This window comes from Pecten maximus, chromosome 1 (assembly GCF_902652985.1).
Source record: "Pecten maximus chromosome 1, xPecMax1.1, whole genome shotgun sequence".
Classification (NCBI taxonomy): Eukaryota; Metazoa; Mollusca; class Bivalvia; order Pectinida; family Pectinidae; genus Pecten; species Pecten maximus.
In genome coordinates this window covers 14,235,016-14,253,106 of record NC_047015.1, presented here as the reverse complement: position 1 = coordinate 14,253,106, position 18,091 = coordinate 14,235,016, and positions in this window count along the sequence as shown.

Genomic DNA, 18,091 nt, shown 5'->3' with positions numbered 1-18,091 from the left:
AGACAAGGAAGTATACAGTACCCGGACACTCTCAGGAGGAGACAAGGATATCTACAGTACCCGGACACTCTCAGGAGGAGACAAGGAAATCTGCAGTACCCGGACACTCTCAGGAGGAGACAAGAATTCTACAGTACCCAAACACTCTCAGGAGGAGACAAGGAAATATACAGTACCCGAACACTCTCAGGAGGAGACAAGAATTCTACAGTACCCGGACACTCTGAGGAGGAGACAAGGAATTCTACAGTACCCGGAAACTCTCAGGAGGAGACAAGGAAATCTACAGTACCCTGACACTCTCAGGAGGAGACAAGGAAATCTACAGTACCCAGATACTCTCAGGAGGTTACAAGGAAATCTACAGTACCCTGACACTCTCAGGAGGAGACAAGGAAATCTACAGTACCCGGACACTCTCAGGAGGAGACAAGGAAATCTACAGTACCCGGACACTCTCAGGAGGAGACAAGGAAATCTACAATATCCGGACACTCTCAGGAGGAGACAAGAAATCTACAGTACCCAGACACTCTCAGGAGGAGACACGGAAATCTACAATATCCGGACACTCTCAGGAGGAGACAAGAAATCTACAGTACCCGGACACTCTCAGGAGGAGACAAGGAAATCTACAGTACCCGGACACTCTCAGGAGGAGACAAGAATTCTACAGTACCCGGACACTCTCAGGAGGAGACAAGAATTCTACAGTACCCGGACACTCTCAGGAGGAGACAAGAATTCTACAGTACCCGGACACTCTCAGGAGGAGACAAGGAAATATACATTACCCGGACACTCTAAGGAGGAGACAAGGAATTCTACAGTACCCGGACACTCTCAGGAGGAGACAAGGAAATCTACAGTACCCGGACACTCTCAGGAGGAGACAAGGAAATCTACAGTACCCGGACAGGAGGAGACAAGGAAATCTACAGTACCCGGACACTCTCAGGAGGAGACAAGGAAATCTACAATATCCGGACACTCTCAGGAGGAGACAAGAAATCTACAGTACCCGGACTCTCAGGAGGAGACAAGAAATCTACAGTACCCGGACACTCTCAGGAGGAGACAAGGAAATCTACAGTACCCGGACACTCTCAGGAAGAGACAAGGAAATCTACAGTACCTGGACACTCTCAAGATTCTACAGTACCCGAACACTCTCAGAAGGAGACAAGAATTCTACAGTACCCGAACACTCTCAGGAGGAGACAAGAATTCTACAGTACCCGGACACTCTCAGGAGGAGACAAGGAAATCTACAGTACCCGAACACTCTCAGGCGGAGACAAGGAAATCTACAGTACCCGAACACTCTCAGGAGGAGACAAGAATTCTGCAGTACCCGGACACTCTCAGGAGGAGACAAGGAAATCTACAGTACCCGGACACTCTCAGGAGGAGACAAGAATTCTACAGTACCCGGACACTCTCAGGCGGAGACAAGGAAATCTACAGTACCCGGACACGCTCAGGAGGAAACAAGGAAATCTACAGTACCCGAGCACCCTCAGGAGAAGACAAGGAAATATACAGTACCCGGACACTCTCAGGAGAAGACAATGACATCTACAGTACCCGAACACTCTCAGGAGGAGACAAGGAAATCTACAATACCCGGACACTCTCAGGAGGAGACAAGGAAATCTACAATATCCGGACACTCTCAGGAGGAGACAAGGAAATCTACAGTACCCGGACACTCTCAGGAGGAGACAAGAATTCTACAGTACCCGAACACTCTCAGGAGGAGACCAGGAAATCTACAGAACCTGGACACTCTCAGGAGGCGACAATGAAATCTACAGTACCCGTACTCTGACAAGAATTCTACAGTACCCGGGCACTCTCAGGAGGAGACAAGAAAATATACAGTACCCGGATACTCTCAGGAGGAGACAAGGAAATCTACAGTAACCTGACACTCTCAGGAGGAGACAAGAAAATATACAGTACCCGGATACTCTCAGGAGGAGACAAGGAAATCTACAGTACCCTGACACTCTCAGGAGGAGACAAAGAAATCTACAGTTCCCGGACACTCTCAGGAGGAGACAAGAAAATATACAGGACCCGGACACTCTCAGGAGGAGACAAGGAAATCTACAGTACCCTGACACTCTCAGGAGGAGACAAGAAATCTACAGTACCCGGACACTCTCAGGAGGAGACAAGGAAATTTACAGTACCCGGACACTCTCAGGGGGAGACAAGGAAATATACAGTACCCGGACACTCTCAGGAGGAGACAAGGAAATATACAGTACCCGGACACTCTCAGGAGGAGACAAGGAAATATACAGTACCCGGACACTCTCAGGAGGAGACAAGGAAATATACAGTACCCGGACACTCTAAGGAGGAGACAAGGAAATATACAGTACCTGGACACTCTCAGGAGGAGACAAGGAAATATACAGTACCCGGACACTCTCAGGAGGAGACAAGGAAATATACAGTACCCGGACACTCTCAGGAGGAGACAAGGGAAATCTACAGTACCCGAACACTCTCAGGAGGAGACAAGGAAATATACAGTACCCGGACACTCTCAGGAGGAGACAAGGAAATATACAGTACCCGGACACTCTCAGGAGGAGACAAGGAAATCTACAGTACCCGGACACTCTAAGGAGGAGACAAGGAAATATACAGTACCTGGACAATCTCAGGAGGAGACAAGGAAATATACAGTACCCGGACACTCTCAGGAGGAGACAAGGAAATATACAGTACCCGGACACTCTCAGGAGGAGACAAGGGAAATCTACAGTATCTGGGCACGTTTAGAAGGAGACAGAAAGAAACTTACGGTGTTGTTCGAGAAATTCAAATCGTATCTGGAGCCTAAATCGAAGAAAGTATTCGTCCGCTACAACAATGTCGAATTAAGACGGGATCAAAGACCACCAACAGTTTGTCACAGCACCGAAGATGCTTGACTGTTATGAAGGAGTCAATGACCTAACGAGGGATCGTATTGTCTTTGAAGCGAGGCATGATAAGGTGAGAGGAAAAGTGATTTATCAAGGTCCTGGTCTTACACTTGAAATGACATTAGAAATTGCGCGATTACATTAAATATCACTAGCCAAATTTTATGTCAGAAGAAGACTCTCTAGTCTACACTTCAAAGGCACATTATGTCTCGAGGTAACGATAGAAAAATCCGACCTCACATGGGAATTAAAAGTCACGTGTTCAATCCAAAGACTAGGCTGCACACGCCAGAATTATTAGATATTGTTCTCGATGTGTAAATCACGATGAACGTGACAATTATCCAGCTATAGGTCACTACAAAACAGCTCTCAGTAAAGTAGACTGTCCGTTAAGATCATACTTAGGAATTGAATCAAACCCGTAGGAATGACCAGTCTACCTTGTCATTATATTGAAGTGAACTCTAGCTTGATATCGCATTACCGAATGTACTGGGAGGTGAAGCAAATAAACACATGGACTTGGTGAGGGGAGTCAACATGATTGAATCTCCAGTGGCACCAGATATGTAAATCAAGTATGCGGATCTGTTTTAAGAAATTGGATATCCACTAAATAAACATATGATCAAGATTGATCCATCAGTTACTCGTATAGTATACGCCAAGAAATATACCACTTTTTCTGCTTGACAAGGTCAAGGAGGAATTGAAGCTTATGGAGGAAATCGGTGTTATTGTCAAGGAAACCGAACTTACAGAATGGGTGAAAATATGGTTGTTGTGACTAAACAAACAGAAAAGTTGTAACTGCATGGACACATGGATACACATCTTGATGCCATACCAAGTCAATATTTACCATTGAAGACTATAAAGGAAGTAGTTGTGGACATGCTCGATGCAGAATTTTCTCAAAACTGTACGCGACATCTGGGATTCGGCAGGTGATGTAAAATGAATAGAGCTCATTCAATACTCCTTTGGGGAGGTGTAGATTCACACTATTAACACGTAAAATCGGCGCCGGAGGTGTCCCAAGAGAGTATGACACAGATGTATGTGGACATTGATAGAGCTGAAGTCAAAATGGATGACAATTAGGTTTTGGGTACAGACCAGAAAGAGCATGACCATATCCTAAACCTTTGTCTGGAAAAGTGCGAATTTCAGAAAGAGGAAGTTAGCTATGTCGGACACGTACAAAGACGGTCTAAAACTGCTCCCCGAAAAGATGCGTGCAGTCAAAGCGATGGAACAGCCTCAGGACAAGCCGCCATTACTAACATTTCTAGGATTCATTCTGCATTTGGCCAAATTTCTGTCTAACGTGTCGGATATAAGAGCACCATTATGGAAGTAAATACAAAAAGATGTTCAATGTAAATAGTCTAAGGAACAAGAAGAGAACTTTCAGAAACGTTAGCTCATGACTACCAAATCATCGATTTTCAGATTCTTTGATCAGAAGTTACTGTTAATACTATAGGTAGATGCTGGCTCTAAGGGGCTAGGCGCAGTAATCTTTCCAGAGGAAAAGTCAATAGTATACGCGTTATGATCTCTTACGCCGTCTCAACAAAACTATGCACATATAGAAAAGGAAGCTTTAGCAGTCGTATATACATGTAACAAATTTCCAGTATGTTTATAGCCGTTAAATCAGTGTTGAAAGCGGCAATAAACCATTGCAAGCTATCTTCGTAAAGCGGCTTCATCAAGCACCATTGCTATTACTTAGGCTGTTACCTACCAATCAGAAGTATGGTTAAGATTTCCACTACAAACGTTGAAAACGTCTGACCATCTACTCTGATTGAAGGCAAACCGTGAGAACGGGAACTTCAGAGATGAAATCGAATGAATTGATAATGTGTTTTTAAAAGAACAAAAACTCATTTACCCAAAACACTAAGACTAGCGACGACGGATATCATTCATGATTCACACTCATATCAAGTGCAATGACAGAGCCCGAGAAGTCTTATGTTGGGCAGGAATGTCCTACACAGAACGTGAAAAAAGGTATTAAGTTGTTCAGTGTGTGCTGATGTTCAACTAAACAAATCAAACAAATCAATGTTACATGTAGATCTACATGAACTATTAAGTATAAAAATGGCAGGAGACATTGTTGAGCTCAACTCAAAACATTATCTACTACCTGTAGATCACTACTCAAAACATTATCTACTACCTGTAGATCACTACTACTCAAAACATTATCTACTACCTGTAGATCACTACTACTCAAAACATTATCTACTACCTGTAGATCACTACTACTCAAAACATTATCTACTACCTGTAGATCACTACCCAAAATATTATCTACTACCTGTAGATCACTACCCAAAATACTATCTACTACCTGTAGATCACTACTCAAAACATTATCTACTACCTGTAGATCACTACTCAAAACATTATCTACTACCTGTAGATCACTACTCAAAACATTATCTACTACCTGTAGATCACTACTAAAAACATTATCTACTACCTGTAGATCACTACTCAAAACATTATCTACTACCTGTAGATCACTACTACTCAAAACATTATCTACTACCTGTAGATCACTACTCAAAACAGTATCTACTACCTGTAGATCACTACCCAAAACATTATCTACTACCTGTAGATCACTACTACTCAAAATACTATCTACTACCTGTAGATCACTACTCAAATCATTATCTACTACCTGTAGATCACTACTACTCAAAATAGTATCTACTACCTGTAGATCACTACTACTCAAAACATTATCTACTACCTGTAGATCACTACCCAAAATACTATCTACTACCTGTAGATCACTACTCAAAACATTATCTGCTACCTGTAGATCACTACCCAAAATATTATCTACTACCTGTAGATCACTACTACTCAAAACATTATCTACTACCTGTAGATCACTATTACTCAAAACATTATCTACTACCTGTAGATCACTACTCAAAACATTATCTACTACCTGTAGATCACTACTAAAAACATTATCTACTACCTGTAGATCACTACTCAAAACATTATCTACTACCTGTAGATCACTACTACTCAAAACATTATCTACTACCTGTAGATCACTACTCAAAACAGTATCTACTACCTGTAGATCACTACCCAAAACATTATCTACTACCTGTAGATCACTACTACTCAAAATACTATCTACTACCTGTAGATCACTACTCAAATCATTATCTACTACCTGTAGATCACTACTACTCAAAACATTATCTACTACCTGTAGATCACTACTCAAAACAGTATCTACTACCTGTAGATCACTACTCAAATCATTATCTACTACCTGTAGATCACTACTACTCAAAACATTATCTACTACCTGTAGATCACTAATACTCAAATCATTACCTACTACCTGTAGATCACTACTCAAAACATTATCTACTACCTGTAGATCACTACTCAAAACATTATCCACTACCTGTAGATCACTACTCAAAACATTATCTACTACCTGTAGATCACTACTCAAAACATCTACTACCTGTAGATCACTACTCAAAACATTATCTACTACCTGTAGATCACTACTACTCAAAACATTATCTACTACCTGTAGATCACTACTACTCAAAACATTATCTACTACCTGTAGATCACTACCCAAAATACTATCTACTACCTGTAGATCATAGCCCAAAACATTATCTACTACCTGTAGATCACTACTACTCAAATCATTATCTACTACCTGTAGATCACTACTACTCAAATCATTATCTACTACCTGTAGATCACTACTACTCAAAACATTATCTACTACCTGTAGATCACTACTCAAATCATTATCTACTACCTGTAGATCACTACTCAAAACATTATCTACTACCTGTAGATCACTACCCAAAATATTATCTACTACCTGTAGATCACTACCCAAAATATTATCTACTACCTGTAGATCACTACTACTCAAAACATTATCTACTACCTGTAGATCACTACTACTCAAAATACTATCTACTACCTGTAGATCACAGCCCAAAATACTATCTACTACCTGTAGATCACTACTACTCAAAACATTATCTACTACCTGTAGATCACTACTACTCAAAACATTATCTACTACCTGTAGATCACTACCCAAAATACTATCTACTACCTGTAGATCACTACCCAAAATATTATCTACTACCTGTAGATCACTACTACTCAAAACATTATCTACTACCTGTAGATCACTACTACTCAAAACATTATCTACTACCTGTAGATCACTACTCAAAACATTATCTACTACCTGTAGATCACTACTAAAAACATTATCTACAACCTGTAGATCACTACTCAAAACATCATCTACTACCTGTAGATCACTACTACTCAAAACATTATCTACTACCTGTAGATCACTACTCAAAACAGTATCTACTACCTGTAGATCACTACCCAAAACATTATCTACTACCTGTAGATCACTACTACTCAAAATACTATCTACTACCTGTAGATCACTACTCAAATCATTATCTACTACCTGTAGATCACTACTACTCAAAACATTATCTACTACCTGTAGATCACTACTCAAAACAGTATCTACTACCTGTAGATCACTACTCCAATCATTATCTACTACCTGTAGATCACTACTACTCAAAACATTATCTACTACCTGTAGATCACTACTCAAAACATTATCTACTACCTGTAGATCACTACTCAAAACATTATCTACTACCTGTAGATCACTACTCAAAACAGTATCTACTACCTGTAGATCACTACCCAAAACATTATCTACTACCTGTAGATCACTACTACTCAAAATACTATCTACTACCTGTAGATCACTACTCAAATCATTATCTACTACCTGTAGATCACTACTACTCAAAACATTATCTACTACCTGTAGATCACTACTCAAAACAGTATCTACTACCTGTAGATCACTACTCAAATTATTATCTACTACCTGTAGATCACTACTACTCAAAACATTATCTACTACCTGTAGATCACTACTCAAAACATTATCTACTACCTGTAGATCACTACTCAAAACATTATCTACTACCTGTAGATCACTACTCAAAACATTATCTACTACCTGTAGATCACTACTACTCAAAACATTATCTACTACCTGTAGATCACTACTACTCAAAACATTATCTACTACCTGTAGATCACTACCCAAAATACTATCTACTACCTGTAGATCATAGCCCAAAACATTATCTACTACCTGTAGATCACTACTACTCAAATCATTATCTACTACCTGTAGATCACTACTACTCAAATCATTATCTACTACCTGTAGATCACTACTACTCAAAACATTATCTACTACCTGTAGATCACTACTACTCAAAACATTATCTACTACCTGTAGATCACTACTCAAAACATTATCTACTACCTGTAGATCACTACTACTCAAAACATTATCTACTACCTGTAGATCACTACCCAAAATATTATCTACTACCTGTAGATCACTACCCAAAATATTATCTACTACCTGTAGATCACTACTACTCAAAACATTATCTACTACCTGTAGATCACTACTACTCAAAATACTATCTACTACCTGTAGATCACAGCCCAAATTACTATCTACTACCTGTAGATCACTACTACTCAAAATACTATCTACTACCTGTAGATCACAGCCCAAAATACTATCTACTACCTGTAGATCACTACTACTCAAAACATTATCTACTACCTGTAGATCACTACTACTCAAAACATTATCTACTACCTGTAGATCACTACCCAAAATACTATCTACTACCTGTAGATCACTACCCAAAATATTATCTACTACCTGTAGATCACTACTACTCAAAACATTATCTACTACCTGTAGATCACTACTACTCAAAACATTATCTACTACCTGTAGATCACTACTCAAAACATTATCTACTACCTGTAGATCACTACTAAAAACATTATCTACAACCTGTAGATCACTACTCAAAACATCATCTACTACCTGTAGATCACTACTACTCAAAACATTATCTACTACCTGTAGATCACTACTCAAAACAGTATCTACTACCTGTAGATCACTACCCAAAACATTATCTACTACCTGTAGATCACTACTACTCAAAATACTATCTACTACCTGTAGATCACTACTCAAATCATTATCTACTACCTGTAGATCACTACTACTCAAAACATTATCTACTACCTGTAGATCACTACTCAAAACAGTATCTACTACCTGTAGATCACTACTCCAATCATTATCTACTACCTGTAGATCACTACTACTCAAAACATTATCTACTACCTGTAGATCACTACTCAAAACATTATCTACTACCTGTAGATCACTACTCAAAACATTATCTACTACCTGTAGATCACTACTCAAAACAGTATCTACTACCTGTAGATCACTACCCAAAACATTATCTACTACCTGTAGATCACTACTACTCAAAATACTATCTACTACCTGTAGATCACTACTCAAATCATTATCTACTACCTGTAGATCACTACTACTCAAAACATTATCTACTACCTGTAGATCACTACTCAAAACAGTATCTACTACCTGTAGATCACTACTCAAATCATTATCTACTACCTGTAGATCACTACTACTCAAAACATTATCTACTACCTGTAGATCACTACTCAAAACATTATCTACTACCTGTAGATCACTACTCAAAACATTATCTACTACCTGTAGATCACTACTCAAAACATTATCTACTACCTGTAGATCACTACTACTCAAAACATTATCTACTACCTGTAGATCACTACTACTCAAAACATTATCTACTACCTGTAGATCACTACCCAAAATACTATCTACTACCTGTAGATCATAGCCCAAAACATTATCTACTACCTGTAGATCACTACTACTCAAATCATTATCTACTACCTGTAGATCACTACTACTCAAATCATTATCTACTACCTGTAGATCACTACTACTCAAAACATTATCTACTACCTGTAGATCACTACTACTCAAAACATTATCTACTACCTGTAGATCACTACTCAAAACATTATCTACTACCTGTAGATCACTACTAATCAAAACATTATCTACTACCTGTAGATCACTACCCAAAATATTATCTACTACCTGTAGATCACTACCCAAAATATTATCTACTACCTGTAGATCACTACTACTCAAAACATTATCTACTACCTGTAGATCACTACTACTCAAAATACTATCTACTACCTGTAGATCACAGCCCAAATTACTATCTACTACCTGTAGATCACTACTACTCAAAACATTATCTACTACCTGTAGATCACTACTACTCAAAACATTATCTACTACCTGTAGATCACTACCCAAAATACTATCTACTACCTGTAGATCACTACTCAAAACATTATCTACTACCTGTAGAACACTACTACTCAAAACATTATCTACTACCTGTAGATCACTACTCAAAACATTATCTATTACCTGTAGATCAATACTCAAAACATTATCTACTACCTGTAGATCACTACCCAAAATATTATCTACTACCTGTAGATCACTGCTACTCAAAACATTATCTACTACCTGTAGATCACTACTACTCAAAATACTATCTACTACCTGTAGATCACAGCCCCCACCCACACCTAAAACAAAGCCTAGTCAAGAACAAGACAACTTCCAAAAAGACATGTATAAAAACTTTGAGATTATCCTAAAAAAACTTGATAGACTTGAAATGATTGAACAAAAAATTGACAAAATGGAATCGAGGATGGCAGAAAGTGAAAGAAAAGCAAAAGATCTTGAATGGTCAGTTAAATTTGTCTCGGATAAGATCGACGAGTTTGAGAAGAATAACACAAATACCCAGAATGTCCTACGTAATTTCACAAAGGAACAAGGGAGACAATCAGAAAACATCAGCGAGTGCAAGGGGACCATCGTTAAATTGACTGAAAACATAACCAATATTACAAAGGAAAACAAGGAACTGAAAGAAAGTGTGACTGAGCTAAAGTGGAGGTCAATGAAAAATAACTTAGTGTTCAGCGGCCTTGCTGAAAACCCGAGCGAAAATACAGAACTGTTACTACGAAAGTTCATCCAAATAGAACTTGGCATAGATTACCATATCGAATTTGGAAATGTTCATCGCTTCGGCAGAGTCGTTGAGGGGAAGAAAAGACCAGTAGTAGCCCGATTTCTTTTCAATAAAGACCGTGAAAATGTGCTAGGGTGTGCGCGAAGGTTAAAGGGAACAGCATTCTACATCAACGAGCAATTTCCGTCGGAAATACATCAACGTAGGAGAAAACTCGGACCAACCATCAAAGAGCTCCGCAGCAAAGGCAAAATTGTGAGGTTAGTGAGAGAAAAACTTATAGTTGACGGTAGACTTTATGATGGACCTGTCATCATCCAGAACAATGGTAGTAGGTCTCCTGCACCAACTATGCCGCAATCTACAAATAGTCCCTCTTTCAGTGCAGTGACACGCGAGAGAGCACCAACCGCACCACACAATGCCTCATCGAACATCAACTCGCGAAACGGTAATCATTCCCAAAGAGAAACCGGAAGGAACTCTCAAGGACATCATACTCGCGACCAATCGCGCAACGCCGCTCCATCCGGTTACCGTTACTAGGGACGCGCACCAAGAGGTCGCAATATAAGTCACCATGACAACCCCGGTGTTGCGAGTACTGACCTGAAAATAACATGTCTCAATGTTTGTGGTATCAAAAGCAAACTGCTTTTACCTGAATTTAGTGATCTTATTATATGCCATGATATACTTATTTTTGTTGAATCCAAAACAGATGATATCGATATACTTGATATACCAAAAGATTACTCTGATCATGTGAAAAATAGATCAAAAGTTAAGAAAAAATCCGGGGGCATTGTAATCATATACAGAACCAAGCTTAGTCAATTTCTAAAATTTTGTACAACAGACTCTGAATATGTCCAGTGGGTTATACTGTCTGCACATTTAATAAATAACGCAGGTGATTTGTTATTAGGGTACACGTATGTGCCTCCCGAAAACTCTAAATATTCTTCTTCTGAGGCGTTTACTGAAATTGAGAATGAACTAATTAACCTTCAAAAGAGTAGTTATAATGTAATGTTAATTGGTGATTTCAACGCCAAAACAGCACAGTGTGTAGATTACAATGTACCCGATGATAACCTAACAAATACTGTTGATTTTAATAATAATGATGCGTTATATAATTATTTGTATGACTTTGAAATGTTACCGGTATTTAATGTCCCATTACTAAGATGTAGCCAATGCAAATCTCGACCTAATAATTACGGGTCTAAGCTTCTTGACGTTTGTAAAAATAACAATTTATATATAGCCAATGGCAGAGTTGGTAAGGACAAACTTCTGGGCAAGACAACATGTGGCGGAATTAGTGTGGTTGACTATTTAATTGTATCATCAGGAATATTTCCTTGTTTACATGACTTTGAAATTATTGATTTCGATGGAACCTTCTCCGACATGCATTGTAGAATCGTCTTTACCCTTCAAGGTTGGTTGAAAAATATTGAAGACGTATGTCTAACATGTTCAGACCAAGGTCAAGGTCAATATATCAGATGGAAGAACGGGAAGAAAAACGAATTTATTCATAAAGTACACAATTGTTCTCCTGATCAACTAAATTCTATAAATGATAAACTCAATGTTTTGTCGGAAAAGGTTTCTGTAAGTAAATCTGAAGTGAATGACCAAATATCTAATCTATTTAAAACGGCAGCTACAGACATTTTTGGATACAAAAAGAATCACATCGGTAAACAAAATATAAATAATGCCTCTAATAACAAACCATGGTTTACAGCTGAGTGTCTCACCAAAAGGCGGGCCTTCCATGATGCGAAAAATATATACACAACTCACAAAACTGATATCAATAGACGAAATATGAATAAAAACTCTAGGGAATATAAAAAAATCATAAGGAACTGTTATAACGTATATAAATTTAACACTGAAAATCAAATACGTAATATGTCAAAATCTAATCCCAAAGAAATTTGGGACATCTTAGATTCATTCAATAAAAGTAATAATAGAAATGGCGATGTCGATATATCTTTGGATGAGCTCCATGAATATTTCAAAAACTTAAACAGCTCTGAGGATGAAGAGGATGAAGTTATCATTCCAGATACAACTGAAAATGAATTTGATTTTATACTAAATAGTGAAATAACTGAACATGAAATCAGACAGGTTATTGTTAACCTCCCTAGTAATAAGGCACCTGGTTATGATAATATAATTAATGAGTACATAAAACATACAGAGTCCACATTTCTACCTATATATGTTAAACTTTTTAATATTATTTTAAACTCAGGATGTGTACCAGAAGCGTGGACTATTGGAGTCGTTAAACCTATATACAAAAAGAAGGGTGACCCTAAAAATCTCGATAACTATAGAGGAATTACTCTAGTCTCTTGTCTCGGTAAAGTATTTACTGCTATTTTGAATTCAAGATTAAACAAATTTTCGGAAGAAATCGATCTAATTTCAAATGTCCAAGCTGGCTTTAGAAAAGGTTACTCTACAACTGAAAACATATTTATCCTGCACGCTTTGATATCTATATACCCTTCCAAAAATAAAAAAAAAACTATTTTGCTCATTTATTGATTTTAGAAAAGCGTTCGATACTGTTTGGAGGGTAGGATTATGGAAGAAATTGTTAAAAAGCAATATCACGGGGAAAATTTTTAAGGTTATAATTAGTCTCTATGATAACACTAAATCTTGTGTAAAAACTAGCAATGGTATGACCGATTTCTTCACATGTCATGTCGGGGTAAAACAAGGGGAAAATCTCTCCCCATTTTTTTATGCATAATAATGTTGACCAACTTCACTATATCGATACTCTCTTCCAAGAACGCATTGGCATATTCGTTAAATTATTTATTCTGCTATATGCAGATGACACAGTTGTCATTTCTGAAACAGCAGAAGGTCTTCAAAAAGCTTTTCAAGAATTCGAAATATATTGTAACATTTGGAAACTTAAGGTTAATCTTAATAAAACAAAAGTTGTAATTTTTGAAAAAAGAAAAAGCAATGTACAAAATGTTCGTTTTACCCTTTTTGGTGAAGTACTAGATACCCAGGACAGTTATTCTTTTCTAGGACTGCTGTTTAATTGTAATGGCAGTTTCTGTAAGGCTAGGAAAAAACTGGTCGAGCAGGCTCAAAAGGCAACATATGCATTATACAGAAAAATTAGAAATATTATATTGCCAATAGATCTTCAGTTGAAATTGTTTGATGCTTTAATCTCCCCCATACTTTTATACTCGTCAGAGATTTGGGGGTTTGAAAATGCTAAGGTGTGTGAGAAGTTGCATGTACAATTCTGTAAAAAAGTTTTAAATGTTCGTAGTTCCATAGAAAATATAATGGTATATGGTGAAACGGGTAGATATCCCTTAAATGTTGAAATTAAGTCTAGATTGATAATGTTCTGGTATAAATTAATTACAGGTGGAAATAAATTATCAAGTTTAATGTACAAGCTTATGCTGAATTTACATGTAAATGTTTTTTTTTGGTTTCAAATGGATTTCTTATATCAAGGATATACTTAATAGTACAGGGCTAAGGTACGTTTGTTTACATCAAAATAGCTGCACTATGAATAAAAATTACCTCAAATTACGGTTAAAAACTATCCTGCACGATCAATTTATACAACAGTGGTATACTGATATTGATAAATCTTCCCGTGGTAAAACATATGCAGTATTTAAAAATCAGTTCCAGATTGAAAAATATTTAACCGTGCTTAAACAAAAAGATAGAACAACAGTATGTAAATTCAGAACTAGTAATATATTTCTTCCGGTAGAGACAGGGCGATGGACCGGAACGTCTCGTCAAAATAGGATATGTCCGCTATGTTTTACTGGGGTTGGATGCGGGTACCATTACTTATTTTTATGTTCTAGTATATATGTAAATCAAATTCGTAGAAAGTACATACCTAATTATTATACATGTAACCCATCTATTCATAAAATGAAAGGATTATTATCATTATGCAATATTAGAGTATTATCAAATCTATCTATGTTCATCCAATTACTAGAAAAACGTCTAAAAAATAATATATGAATTTTCAACATCAAATTCTAAAATTTATATAGTGTATGAAGTATTGTAAAAATATTGAAATGATATTTTTAAAACATAATGTTATATAATAAGTACTACTGTATGGTTAAATATACCATCCTGTATTGAACGAACGTTTCATGCAGTGTACACTACAAACTTTGTCTCAATGTATGTTTCACTACTCTGTACAGAATATTATATTTTGTATTATGATGTTGTAATTGTTGTTGACCTCTTGTCGCACACAATAGTGTGCCTGAGTGCTAATAAAAGATCTCTCTCTATCTCTCTCCCAAAATATTATCTACTACCTGTAGATCACTACTCAAAATACTATCTACTACCTGTAGATCACTACTCAAAATAGTCAGAGGTGCAGATAATGGAAAATCTCTCGGCCAAGAATGCGATCACACTGTTGCATTGTCTGATCTCATGATATAGAGTTCCAGACGAATGGACCAAATTTGCATGTGCAGAATTCAAGGACTTAGCCAGAATATACGGATTTGTTGGCACAACCAGTAGAGATCAGCAGACATTCCAAAAAACGACAGGGAAATGTTACTCATATTTTGATCAGAAAGCTCGTACAAAAAGCCTTCAATGCTTCACTCCAGGTGACACAGTTATGATGCAAGAGAACAATCGAGTCTTAACATAAAATTCCGCGATCTTATGGACTCACACAATTAAAAAAGCCAATCAGCTACTGTTTTACATTAACCAAGTCCCTGAAGGATATGTATTTCTTCGGTTTGCAGCTGTTTTTCTACGTAAATGATATCAGAAATGAGTATTTTCTTTATGAGTAAATAAAGATCAGGGTCTTGAAATTTTGAAAATCAAAAATATATACTCTTACTTATAATAAAATGTAGGATTCCAGGGTATAAAAAGAATACCCCAGGTTGGGGTTCCCCTGTGCAATGTTAATGTCAGGGTTACTGTCTTTCGACTAGCCGTGTGCTCCTATTTACCATCAAACCTATCAATTGTTTTTATAACGATTAAAATATGACATTTACCATTTTGAGAATTTGATCTGTCCGATGGTGAAAAAATCTGTAAAATTATGGCAAACTATGAACGATTTTGTGGGTAACCCCCACCTGGGGAATTCCCGCCTTTTTCCACCTGTAGTCCTACGCCATTCTCTTTTTAGTAGGGATGTATATGTTTGTTCTTCAAACCTTATAACACTATTCTCTATTCTCGCTTATAGGAAGTACCTACTCCATATGTTTACCAACCAGACCAATCCCTGCATACCTCAGAAACACACTTTCCTTAGGGACTTGGTTCACAAGAAACTGCAGTTGATTGGCTACAGCTGATTGGCTGAATAAGTTGTGTGATCACATGTTGTCTGTTTGTGACGAGTCGTCCTGATACAGCCACCCAGTTATCGTTACCCAAATGGAATATTTCGACCACCATTCTGTTTGATTTTTAATGTTCAAATTATGCATTTCTACATAAATACATTTATATTATTTAGATATGTATTCAATGTACGTTAAACACAAACTAATATTAGTCAGTAATATGGGATTTGCCACCCGAAATTGTCACTGATACCCGCTGCTTCGGCCGAGATTTGCGGGACGAAATGAACCTACTGCGTAGAAAAACAAAAACATTCACTAAATAGCACGCGCTGCCATCACATCGAATTAACTCGTGGTGTTATTTTGTTAAACCTTTTAGTGATATCATTTATTCATTTATTTAATTTTACCATCTGTATACCACCTAAACTGTTTTCTTATTGATTATAATAGTTCCTCGGCGAATTAATTATCGACCGAGGGGACGTTTTTACAACATAACTACATAACGATATTTTTCGTTGTTTATACTCACTATATTTGTGTAAGTGTTTCATGTTCTATGTCGTTATGGGATCGTTTGTAATTTTCTTGTGTCTTGATAAAGGGGCAGATTGCCTCGAAAATTCGACAATTTACTTGTCTGTTCTGTCGTTATTACATCTTGACAAATTATATATATATATATTATGACATAAACAACAAAGCAATATCTTTTTCATTAAATCACACTAACTTTCTAGTTTGCTAGTTTCAATATTAAACTGAATATTTACCGAATGGCCTATCTGTGTCAGCCATTCTTTGTCGTCTGCGTCCAGCACAACAATGACGTCAAAATATGCTAAGTTGCTACAGACCCGTGTACGTTCGCTGTTCCGTCTTAAACGCAAACGCTACGGAAGTGCTACGGAAATGGTACGGTAATGCTACGGGAGTGCTACGGAAATGGTACGGTAATGCTACGGTAATGGTACGGAAATGGTACGGTAATGCTACGGAAGTGCTACGGTAATGCTACGGTAATGCTACGGAAATGCTACGGTAGACGCTCACAAATAATCGACCGTTTCTGAATAAATTATCTGGTTCTTATAAAAAGCGGATCCTAGACGAAGCGAACACGTAGAAACGACAGTGCAATGGTGTTTGATGGAGTGAATGTTGTATCGGAAAGTGGAAGAACGTTTTATCAAATTGTACTACACTGTACAATTTTTAGAAACCGGAAATATTAAGGTCATATAAGGATCTTTCAAATTTAGGAAAATTTATTATTCTCGGCAACAAAAGACGATAGCATTTAATTTTAAAATAAAATCACTCTCTACACTAGCGCTGCGGTCACGTATGCGTTGTCTCTGTGTGTCCGAACTTTATTGTTGTGTTTTTATGTATTTATCTATATTTTCACTGCATTTGTACTGATAAACCGTAAGGTTTAAGAAATCAACTAATTGAATTGAAAAACTTGTATCAAAGTGTTAATTTAGGTACAGGTAAACAGATCAAGATTTCTGAACACAGATTGACCAGGCTATGAATAGACCCCCTATAGGGCTAATTGTAAAAAGGAGAAACTGACCAGGTGTGGTTATGACTTACACACCTGAGCCCGATGACTCCTAATCAAGTGTATATC